The 11329-nt window shown below is 35.5% G+C and overlaps 1 pseudogene; it reads left to right on the top strand.

Annotated features, from left to right (window-relative positions):
- The first annotated feature begins 9884 nt into the window (after nt 1-9884).
- On the top strand, nt 9885-10829 carry LOC127538659 (ataxin-3-like; annotated as a pseudogene).
- The last annotated feature ends 500 nt before the right edge of the window (nt 10830-11329 follow it).

Genomic DNA, 11329 nt, shown 5'->3' with positions numbered 1-11329 from the left:
CAGTTCTCTTGTTGCTTAGGGAGAATTGGATTCAGAAGGTATAAATAACCCGGGAAGAAAAACAAAAATGCAGATAGTTTACATTCGTTTCCCAGTGTTCTTTCTTTGGGTGTAGCTGCTTTTGTCCGTCATTTATCAATTGAAACTCAGGTCTCTTTGTCAAAGAAATCCACTTCCATCAAAATATGTCCTCATACAACATCGTTGTCGAAGTGTATAATGATCTCCTGGTTCTGCTCATTTCACTTAGCATCAGTTCATGTAAGTCTCGCCAGTCCTCTCTGATTTCATCCTGCTGGTCATTTCTTACAGAACAATAATATTCCATAACATTCATATACCACAATTTACCCAGCCATTCTCCAATTGATGGGCATCCATTCATTTTCCAGTTTCTAGCCACTACAAACAGGGCTGCTACAAACATTTTGGCACATACAGGTCCCTTTCCCTTCTTTAGTATTTCTTTGGGATATAAGCCCAATAGAAACACTGCTGGATCAAAGGGTATGCACAATTTGATAATTTTTTGGGCATAATTCCAGATTGCTCTCCAGAATGGTTGGATTCGTTCACAACTCCACCAACAATGCATTAGTGTCCCAGTTTTCCCGCATCCCCTCCAACATTCATCATTATTTTTTCCTGTCATCTTAGCCAATCTGACAGGTGTGTAGTGGTATCTCAGAGTTGTCTTAATTTGCATTTCTCTGATCAATAATGATTTGGAACACTCTTTCATATGAGTGGTAATAGTTTCAATCTCATCCTCTGAAAATTGTCTGTTCATATCCTTTGACCATTTATCAATTGGAGAATGGCTTGATTTCTTATAAATTTGAGTCAGTTCTCTATATATTTTTGGAAATGAGGCCTTTATCAGAACCTTTAACTGTGAAAATGTTTTCCCAGTTTGTTGCTTCCCTTCTAATCTTGTTTGCATTAGTTTTATTTGTACAAAGGCTTTTTAATTTGATGTAATCGAAATTTTCTATTCTGTGATCAGTAATGGTCTCTAGTTCATCTTTGGTCACAAATTTCTTTCTCCTCCACAAGTCTGAGAGATAAACTATTCTATGTTCCTCTAATTTATTTATAATCTCGTTCTTTATGCCTAGGTCATAGACCCATTTTGATCTTATCTTGGTATATGGTGTTAAGTGTGGGTCCATGCCTAATTTCTGCCATACTAATTTCCAATTATCCCAGCAGTTTTTATCAAATAATGAATTCTTTTCCCAGAAGTTAGGGGCTTTGGGTTTGTCAAACACTAGATTGCTATAATTGACTATTCTGTCTTGTGAGCCTAGCCTTTTCCACTGATCCACTAATCTATTTCTTAGCCAATACCAAATGGTTTTGGTGACTGCTGCTTTATAATATAATTTTAGATCAGGTACAGCTAGGCCACCTTCATTTGATTTTTTTTTCATTAATTCCCTTGAGATTCTCGACTTTTTATTGTTCCATTTGAATTTTGTTGTTATTTTTTCTAGATCAATAAAATATTTTCTTGGAAGTCTGATTGGTATAGCATTAAATAAATAGATTAGTTTAGGGAGTATTGTCATCTTTATTATGTTCGCTCGGCCGATCCAAGAGCACTTAATATTTTTCCAATTATTTAAGTCTGACTTTATTTGTGTGGAGACTTTTTTATAATTTTGCTCATATAGTTCCTGACTTTCCTTTAGTAGATAGATTCCCAAATATTTTATGGTATCAACAGTTATTCTGAATGGGATTTCTCTTTGTATCTCTTGCTGTTGGGTTTTGTTGGTGATGTATAAAAATGCTGAGGATTTATGGGGATTTATTTTGTAGCCAGCTACTTTGCTAAAATTATGAATTATTTCCAATAGCTTTTTAGTAGAATCTCTGGGGTTCTCTAGGTATACCATCATATCATCTGCAAAGAGTGATAGTTTGGTTTCCTCATTGCCTACTCTAATTCCTTTAATATCTTTCTCGACTCTTATTGCCGAGGCTAGTGTTTCTAATACGATATTAAATAATAATGGTGATAGTGGGCAACCTTGCTTCACTCCAGAACTTACTGGGAAAGGTTCCAGTTTTTCCCCATTGCATATGATGCTTACTGATGGTTTTAAATATATGCTTCTGACTATTTTAAGGAAAAGTCCATTTATTCCTATGCTCTCAAGTGTTTTTATTAGGAATGGATGTTGGATTTTATCAAATGCTTTTTCTGCATCTATTGAGATGATCATGTGGTTTTTGTTTGTTTGGTTATTGATATAGTCAATTATGCTAATAGTTTTCCTAATATTGAACCAGCCCTGCATTCCTGGTATAAATCCTACTTGGTCATAGTGTATTATTCTGGTGACAATTTTCTGTAATCTTTTTGCTAATATTTTATTTAAGATTTTAGCATCAATATTCATTAGGGAGATTGGTCTATAATTTTCTTTCTCTGTTTTCAGCCTACCTGGTTTAGGTATCAGTACCATGTCTGTGTCATAAAAGGAGTTTGGTAGGACTCCTTCAATCCCTATTTTTTCAAATAGTTTATATAACATTGGAGTTAATTGTTCTTTAAATGTTTGGTAGAATTCACATGTAAATCCATCTGGTCCTGGGGATTTTTTCTTAGGGAGTTGATTGATACTTTGTTCTATTTCTTTTTCTGAGATGGGACTGTTTAGGATATTTACTTCTTACTCTGTTAGTTTGGGCAAGCTGTATTTTTGGAGGTATTTTTCTATTTCATTTAAGTTGTCAAATTTATTGGCATAAAGTTGGGCAAAGTAACTCCTAATTATTGCTCTAATTTCCTCTTCGTTAGTGGTGAGTTCTCCCTTTTCATTTTTAAGACTAACAATTTGATTTTCCTCTTTCCTTTTTTTAATCAGATTTACTAAGGGTTTGTCTATTTTGTTGGTTTTTTCATAGAACCAACTCTTAGTTTTATTAATCAATTCAATAGTTTTTTTACTTTCAATTTTATTGATCTCACCTTTTATTTTTAGAATTTCAAGTTTAGTGTTTGACTGGGGGTTTTTAATTTGTTCCTTTTCTAGCATTTTTAATTGCAAACCCAATTCATTGACCTTCTCTTTCTCTATTTTATACAAATAGGCCTCTAGAGATATGAAATTTCCCCTTATTACCGCTTTGGCTGCATCCCATACATTTTGGTATGATGTCTCATTATTATCGTTTTCTTGGGTGAAGTTATTAATTATGTCTATGATTTGCTGTTTCACCCAATCATTCTTTAGTATGAGATTATTTAGTTTCCAATTATTTTTTGGTCTACTTCCCCCTGCTTTTTTGTTGAATGTAATTTTCATTGCATCGTGGTCTGAAAAGGATGCATTTACTATTTCTGCCTTACTACATTTGAGTTTGAGGTTTTTATGTCCTAATATATGGTCAATTTTTGTATAGGTTCCATGAACTGCTGAAAAGAAAGTGTATTCCTTTCTGTCTCCATTACATTTTCTCCAGAGATCTATCATATCTAACTTTTCTAGTATTCTATTTACCTCTTTGACTTCTTTCTTATTTATTTTGTGGTTTGATTTATCTAATTCTGAGAGTGCAAGGTTAAGATCTCCCACTATTATAGTTTTACTGTCTATTTCTTCTTGCAGCTCTCTTAGTTTCTCTTTTAAGAATTTAGATGCTACCCCACTTGGTGCATATATGTTTAATATAGATAGTGCTTCATTATCCATGCTACCCTTTAGCAAGATATAGTGCCCTTCCTTATCTCTTTTAATTAGATCAATTTTTGCTTTAGCTTGATCTGAGATCAGGATGGCTACCCCTGCTTTTTTGACTTCACCTGAAGCATAGTAGATTTTGCTCCAACCTTTTACCTTTAACCTGCATGTATCTCCCCGCTTCAGGTGTGTTTCCTGTAAACAACATATTGTAGGATTCTGGCTTTTAATCCATTCTGCTAACCGCTTCCTCTTTATGGGGGAGTTTACCCCGTTCACGTTTATGGTTAGAATGACCAATTCTGTATTACTTGCCATCTTGTTAACCCCGGTTTATGCTTTCCTCCCTTCTTTCCCCTTTCCCCCCCTTCCCAGTATTAAGCTTGTGAGCACCACTTGCTTCTCACAGCCCTCCCTTTTTAGTATCCCTCCCCCCGCCTTAGAGTTCCTCCCCCTATCTTACCCCTTTCCCTCCCAGTTCCCGTATTCCCTTCCCCTTAGCTTATTCCTTCCCTTTTCACTTTTCCCTTCTCACTTTTCAATGAGATGGGAGAAGTTTCACCATAGATTGAATATGTCTTAAGATTTTTCACTTAAAGCCAATTCTGAAGGCAGTAAGATACCCACTATATTCATCCCCCTCCATTCTTTCTCTCGGATATAATAGGTTTCCTATGTCTCTTCATGAGATGTACTACCTCCACTTTACCCTTTTTCTGGTACAATGTCCTTTCCACATCAATTTCTAGAACAAGGTATACATGTATTCTTTATACATCTATATAGTCAAAATATAGTTCCCAAGATTAATCTTTACCTTTTTAGATTTCTCATGAGTTCTATATTTGTAGATCAAACTTTTTGTTAAGTTCTGGTTTTTTCATCAGAAATAGATGAAATTCGCTTACTTCGTTGAATGTCCATCTTCTTCCCTGGAAAAAGATGCTCATTCTCGCTGGGTAAGTTATTTTTGGTTGCATACCAAGTTCCTTAGCCTTTCGGAATATCATATTCCAGGCCCTTCGATCTTTTAATGTGGATGCTGCCAGATCCTGGGTGATCCTTATTGTGGCTCCTTGATACTTGAATTGGGTTTTTCTAGCCGCTTGCAATATTTTTTCCTTCATCTGAGGGTTCTGGCATTTGGCCACTATATTCCTTGGTGTTTTGATTTTAGGATCCCTTTCAGTGGGTGATCGATGAATCCTTTCAATGTTTATTTTTTCCTCTGTTCCTGTGACTTCTGGGCAGTTCTCTTTGATAATTTCCTGGAAAATAGTGTCCAGGCTCTTTTTTTCATCATGTTTTTCTGGGAGTCCAATGATTCTCAGATTGTCTCTCCTGGATCTGTTTTCCAGGTCTGTTGTCTTCCCCAGAAGGTATTTCACATTTTTCTCCATTGTTTGATTTTTTTGGATTTGCTTGACTGATTCTTCTTGTCTCCTCGAGTCATTCAATTCCACTTGTTCAATTCTGATTTTCAGTGAAGTATTCTCTTCACTCACTTTTTAAAAATCTTTTTCTAATTGTCCAATTGAGTTCTTTTGCTCTGTGGAATTTTTTTCCATTTCGCCAATTTTGTTTTTTAGAGAGCTGTTTTCTGTTTCCAGTTCACTAATCCTATTTTTCAAGGATTTTACTTCTTTATCCACTCTCTCTTTAACTGACTTCTCCAGGCTCTTTTGCCAAGCCTCCCTCTCCTTTTCCCAAGCTTCCCTCTCCTTTTGCCAAGCCTCACTCTGCTTTCCCCATTTTTCTTCTAGCTCCCTTGTGAGAGCCTTTTTAATTACTTCTATGAGGTTCATCTGTGCTGAGGAACAGATGTTCTCCTCCTTTGGGGATTCACCTGGGGACTGTCTGTTTTTAGTCTCCTCAGGATTTAGAGTCTGCTCTCTATCTGTATAGAAGCTGTCAAGGGTTAAAGTCCTCTTCAGCTTCTTGCTCATTCTGTCTATTAATCAGAGACAAACTACCAAAGAAAAACAGAAAAAACTGGAGTCTTTCTTTGGGGGGGGGGGCTGGGTGTGTTATCGAGCTTCCTCTCCAGACTGCAGGGGACAGCAGTGAGGCACTAGCAGGACTGTGCTGCGCCTGCGCTCTGAGATCCCAAAGCGTGCTGAGTCACTGTGGGGGGGGAGGGGGAGGGCGGCCAGGTCCTGAGAGACTCCAGCTGTTTGGGGTTGTATTCTTCAGCCCCGGTGTTTTTAGCTTCTCTGCTGGGCTGCTGACTTGCTGCAGGTTCCAAACCTGTAGCGAAGCTCTCCCTGCAGAGACAGCTGCGATCACTCCCCACCCCCTCTCCAGTCTGCTCCCGTGCTCTCACTGCCGCTGCCCGCCACCTGCGCCCGATCTAAAACCGCCCCAGCCCTCCAGTAAAGACAGACCTTTCTTGGCAGATCTCAAGGATGGCTTCTCTTGGTAACTATATGTGGGTTTTTTTCAGTCAAGCATTGATTCAGAGGCTTGTAATGAAGTGGATAGTGAGAGAAAGCGTGGAGCTTATGCAGCTGTGAGCCTCCTCTCCGCCATCTTAACTGGAAGTCCTGATGTCTTATTGTTGTCATTATCTTGAGTGAAATTATTAATTGTATCTATAATTTGCAGTTTCACCCAATCATTCTTTAAGATGAGATTATTTAATTTCCAATTACTTTTTGGTCTATTTACCCCTAAATTTTGTTAAATGTGGTTTTTATTGCATCGTGATCTGAAAAGAAAGCATTTACTATTTGTGCCTTCCTGCATTTAATTTTGGGGTCTTTATGTCCTAACAGATGGTCAATTTTTGTATAGGTTCCATGAACTACTGAGAAGAAAGTATATTCCTTTCGGTCACCATTCAGTTTTCTCCAAAGATCTATCATATCTAATTTTTCTAATATTCTATTTACCTCTTTAATTTTTCTTATTTTGTAGTTTGATTTATTTAATTCTGAGAGTGCAAGATTGAGATCTCTCTCTATTATAGTTTTGCTGTCTATTTCTCCTTGCAACTCTCTTAACTTCTCCTTTAGGAAGTTAGATACTATACCACTTGGTATATGTTTAGTATTTGATTGGGGGTTTTTAATTTGGTCTTTTTCTAGCTTTTTAAGTTATGTTTAGTATTGTTATTGCATCATTGTCTATAATACTCTATACCAAGATATAGTTTCCTTCCTTATCTCTTTTAATTAGATCAGTTTTTGCTTTTGCTTGATCTGAGATAAGGATGGTTACCCCTGCTTTTTTTACTTCACCTGAAGCTTTATGGAGGAGTTCATCCCATTCACATTTACAGTTAAAATTACTAATTCTGTATTTCTTGCCATCATAATATCCCCAGATTAGCCTTTTCTTTTTCTTGGCTCTCCTTATTCCCCTTCCCTAGTATTAAACTTATGGGCTCCACTTGTGTCACACAGCTCTCCTCTTTAGGATCCTTCCCTCCTCCCTTTGAATTCCTTCCCCTTTCTTGTATCCTTCCCTTATTTCTCTTTCTCCTTTTCCCTTTTCCTCTCCCACTTTTCAATGAGGTGAGAGAAGATTGTCTGTAAAATAGATATGTCAATTATTTTCTCTTTGAGTCAACTTTGATGAAAGTAAGATTCACATAATGTTCCTCCCCCTCTCTAAGTTCCCTGAGATATGATAGGTTTCCTTTGCCTCATCATGGGATGTAGTTTCCCTCTTTTTATCTCCCCTTTTCCCTTTTTCTGACTATCCCCTTTCCATTTTTATTTCCCTTTTTTATGTTATCTGATAAAGTATTATTTCTAAAATATATAAAGAATTGGGCCAAATTTATATGAGTACAAATCATTTCCCAATTAATAAATAGTCAAAGGATATCAAAAGATAATTTTCAGATGACAAAATGAAACCCATCTATAATCATATAAAAATACTCTAAATCACTATTGACTAGAGAAATACAAATTAAAACAACTCTGAGGTACCACCTCACACCTCTCAGATTGGCTAAGATGACAGAAAAAGACAATAATAAATCTTGGAGGGCATGTGGGAAAACTGGGATACTAACTAATGCATTGTTGGTGGAGTTGTGAAATGATTTAACCATTCTGGAGGTCAATTTAGAGCTATGCCCAAAGGGCTATCAAACTGTGCATACCCTTTGACCCAGCAGTGACATTACTGAGTCTATATCCCATAAAGGAGGATCAAAGACCCACATGTGCAAAAATGTTTATAGCAGTTCTTTTTGTGATAGCAATAATAATACAATAATAAAGCAAAATCAAGAAAAAAATAGCAGAAAATGGGAGATATCTCATCAGAAAAACAACTGACCTGAAAAACAGATTGAGGATCCATAATTTAAGAAATATGAATCTACCTGAAAACTGTAATGTCTGGGCTACCTTCTTGAAGCCCTCAGAATCAGACAGAGTCAGTATAAATAAAAGTCCTAGGACTTTAGGGGGAGAAGCAGGCAAACTGCCAGAATTTAGCCAAAGATCTCTTCTTAATTCTGGAGTCCAGAATCTCCACCTCTCTCCTCCTCTTCCAGCTGCCAAGTGAGTTCTGGCCTCTCTCACTCCACCCTCTAATCCTTGCCTACTATTATCTTTACACCAAACATTGAGCCAGCATCAATGGTGAGAAGGTCCATTTATCCAAACATATGTTAATAGAGTCATTGTCTTATATTAAATAGGTGATTCAAGCACACTTTTTCATAGTTCCAACCCTTTACAGAAAACTCTGATCAAAGAAATAGTTCAGACATCATATTTTAAAAAAATTATCAAGGAAAACTGCCCTGATATTTTAGAACCATAATTTCACATGCATAATTGTTATATTGTTTGCTTTTTCAGTGCATGGGAGAGGATGTAAGAGAGAAAGAGAATTCAGAATTCAATATATAAAAAGTAAAATGTTAAAATAAATATAGTTATATTAAAAGACATTATTAGTGAAAGATGCCTTTAAATGTTCCACATTACACATTATTTAGAATTACATTCTCTTTGAGAAGAAATTTATTTCAGTGATAATGACATATGGAAGAATCAGAAGGATTGTTTGATTGTTTCCTTGGGTAGTAAAATTTACTACAATGCTCCTTGAGATCAACTGTATAAATTTCTGATATAATTTGGACTTCACGTCACTAATTACTACACCTTCCTCTTTAGCATCTATGAACTTTAAACTTTTTTTGCAGAAAAGGACAGTTTGGAATTACTAAAGTTCATTGCTTTTTGTGTAATTTAACAATTTGTTCTTTTTTATGGTAAATCCAACCTGTATTAAGTAAAGTCTTACTCTGATGTCTTATCATAATACATATAGTAAAGGTTATCATACCAAAGCACAATCTCTGCCAGATAAAACCACACATCAAAGACCTGAAACAAAGTGTATGTTGATCTTGTAACAATAAACAAACATAGCTGAAACCAAGGATATTTGTAGATGGTGAAATTTGTGTTCAAAATAAAAGCTATCGAGTCATGGAGAGATTATCATCAACCATGAAAGTGCTCACACTGATGAAATAAGGAGTCCTTGGACCATGGTCAAATTATGTTCAAACACATTGTTCAATTTGGCAAACATTAATGTGTTCGTTAGATTCAAGTCACTGAACTAATCACTGAAATAGCTTTTAATCTAGCAAGGAAAATAAAATACATATACAGAATTAAAATGCAAACAAAATGTGTTATAATAAAACATTTTTGATAGTCCAGAAAATCATGAGGTCTTGGTGGAAGAATATGTCCAATTTTCATAAAGAAGTATCTGATTTGGTTTTTAAAGCACAGATATGATATTAATAGGCAGAAATGGAAGAAATGCAATTCAAGATAGACAATATCACATAGGAGGAAAATCTGAGTAAAATTCAGATTCTAGTGAAATTTCTATTTTTCTGGAGAACTTGTATAAATACACTTTCATATTCAATAAGTGAATGGGAGAGGAAACTCTCCCATTTGTTTTTGCAGAAAACTAATAAAATTCTCCTGGCAAGAAACATGTGGAGATTGTTATGAACATCTGCTAGAGAATTGTTTCAGATGAACCTACTGAGAGGACCTGCTTGAAAGCAGAGCAATGACTACCAATAATGGGACATTGTGATCTATTAGTTCAATTGTGTGTGCTTTAAATTTTGACATTTGGTGTGGCAGTGATGAAGGGGACAGAGCTGAATACTGGAGAAGTGGAGGGCCATTGATGCCAGACAACATAAAATCTATCTCCCATGAGAAACAAGAAGGCTCACTCATTCAACATTGCCTTTATAATTTATTCTAAGAAGAATATTTCAGCTCTATGAAATTATTCCCTATTGCTCATCAATAGATGAGCTCATCAGCTAGATGAAAAAGAGCAGATGAGGATGGCAGAAGAAGAAATCACTAGTGGAGACTATCAAACATTTTTACAGCAACATTCAGGAATTATGAATGGCAGTGGTTTCTTCTCTATTCAAATTATAAGCAATGCCTTGAAAGTTTGAAGTTCAGAGCTGATCCTGTTCAACAGCCCAGATTATCAGAGTTCTGGATCGATCCTATAAATGAAAGATCATTTATATGCAACTATAAATAACATTGGTTTACAATTTGAAAATTAGGAAAGCAGTGGCTCAACCTAAGCTCTCTCTTGACAGGTCCAAAATTATTATCATAAAAAAGAAAACAATACAAAATTATTATCAGATGCTTACCTTGTATTTTTAATGGCTCAGTTACAATACGAAGGTTATCCTATTGTTGATAATAGTGACCTTTAAGACCGTGAAGCTGACCAGTTCCTGCACATAAGTTGCATACAACAAATGCCTAGGCCAAAACTCTTTGGAGAAGAATTCTCTCAACTTAGAGTCAAAGAGTACAGAATAGACCTAGAGCAGTCTTTAGAAGTAAGTCATTCATATGATGGAACAGGAATGTTAGATGAAGATAAGAGAATCTACAAAGAACTCTAGCACTGAGTTGACAAAAAATGAAAAAGCAGATCTGCTTAAAGCAATTCAACTTAGAATGCAAAATGGTTCTAGATATTCTACAGACATCAAGTACAAATTTATCACCATTTCTTACGTTAGAAGAACTATGAAAGAGAAAAGAAGCCTACTTTGAAAAACCACAACAGCCAAAATAGATATTACATCTACATGAAGAGCTAACAACAAAAGCAGATTCATGCACTTCAAGGGACAATGTTGTAAAAAATTACCCGTGCATATGTTCTGTCAATAAAAAAGCTATAATTTTTTTTTTTTTTTTAAGGCAGATGCACTTGAAATTAACAGGTCATAATACAACTGAAGAAGACATGCTTCTATGAATGTTTTTGGAAACTGTTAGCAATAATTTGAATACTAAAGAAAAAAATAGTAAAGTGACTTTCTAAAAAATATATCAAAATATTCATATTCCCCAAAATTGACTCCTTGTGCAGGTATCTTATAGAGAATTCATTTAAGAGCTCATTTCATAAGTCAGAGTAGCATAATGCTCAGAAAGAATGAGGAGGAAGTTTACAAATAATGATAGAAAATATATCTAGTTTGGAACTAAAGACCATATCTCTCATATATTAGCCAAAGTCGCATTCAACAAATAAATACACAATAGTTTTGTAAATAATAACATTTATTCCCTTTTGAGGGT

The sequence above is a fragment of the Antechinus flavipes genome, chromosome 5, assembly GCF_016432865.1.
Source record: "Antechinus flavipes isolate AdamAnt ecotype Samford, QLD, Australia chromosome 5, AdamAnt_v2, whole genome shotgun sequence".
Taxonomy (NCBI): domain Eukaryota; kingdom Metazoa; phylum Chordata; class Mammalia; order Dasyuromorphia; family Dasyuridae; genus Antechinus; species Antechinus flavipes.
The sequence above is the reverse complement of the archived record's forward strand: the minus strand, read 5'-3'. Positions and strand labels throughout refer to the sequence as shown.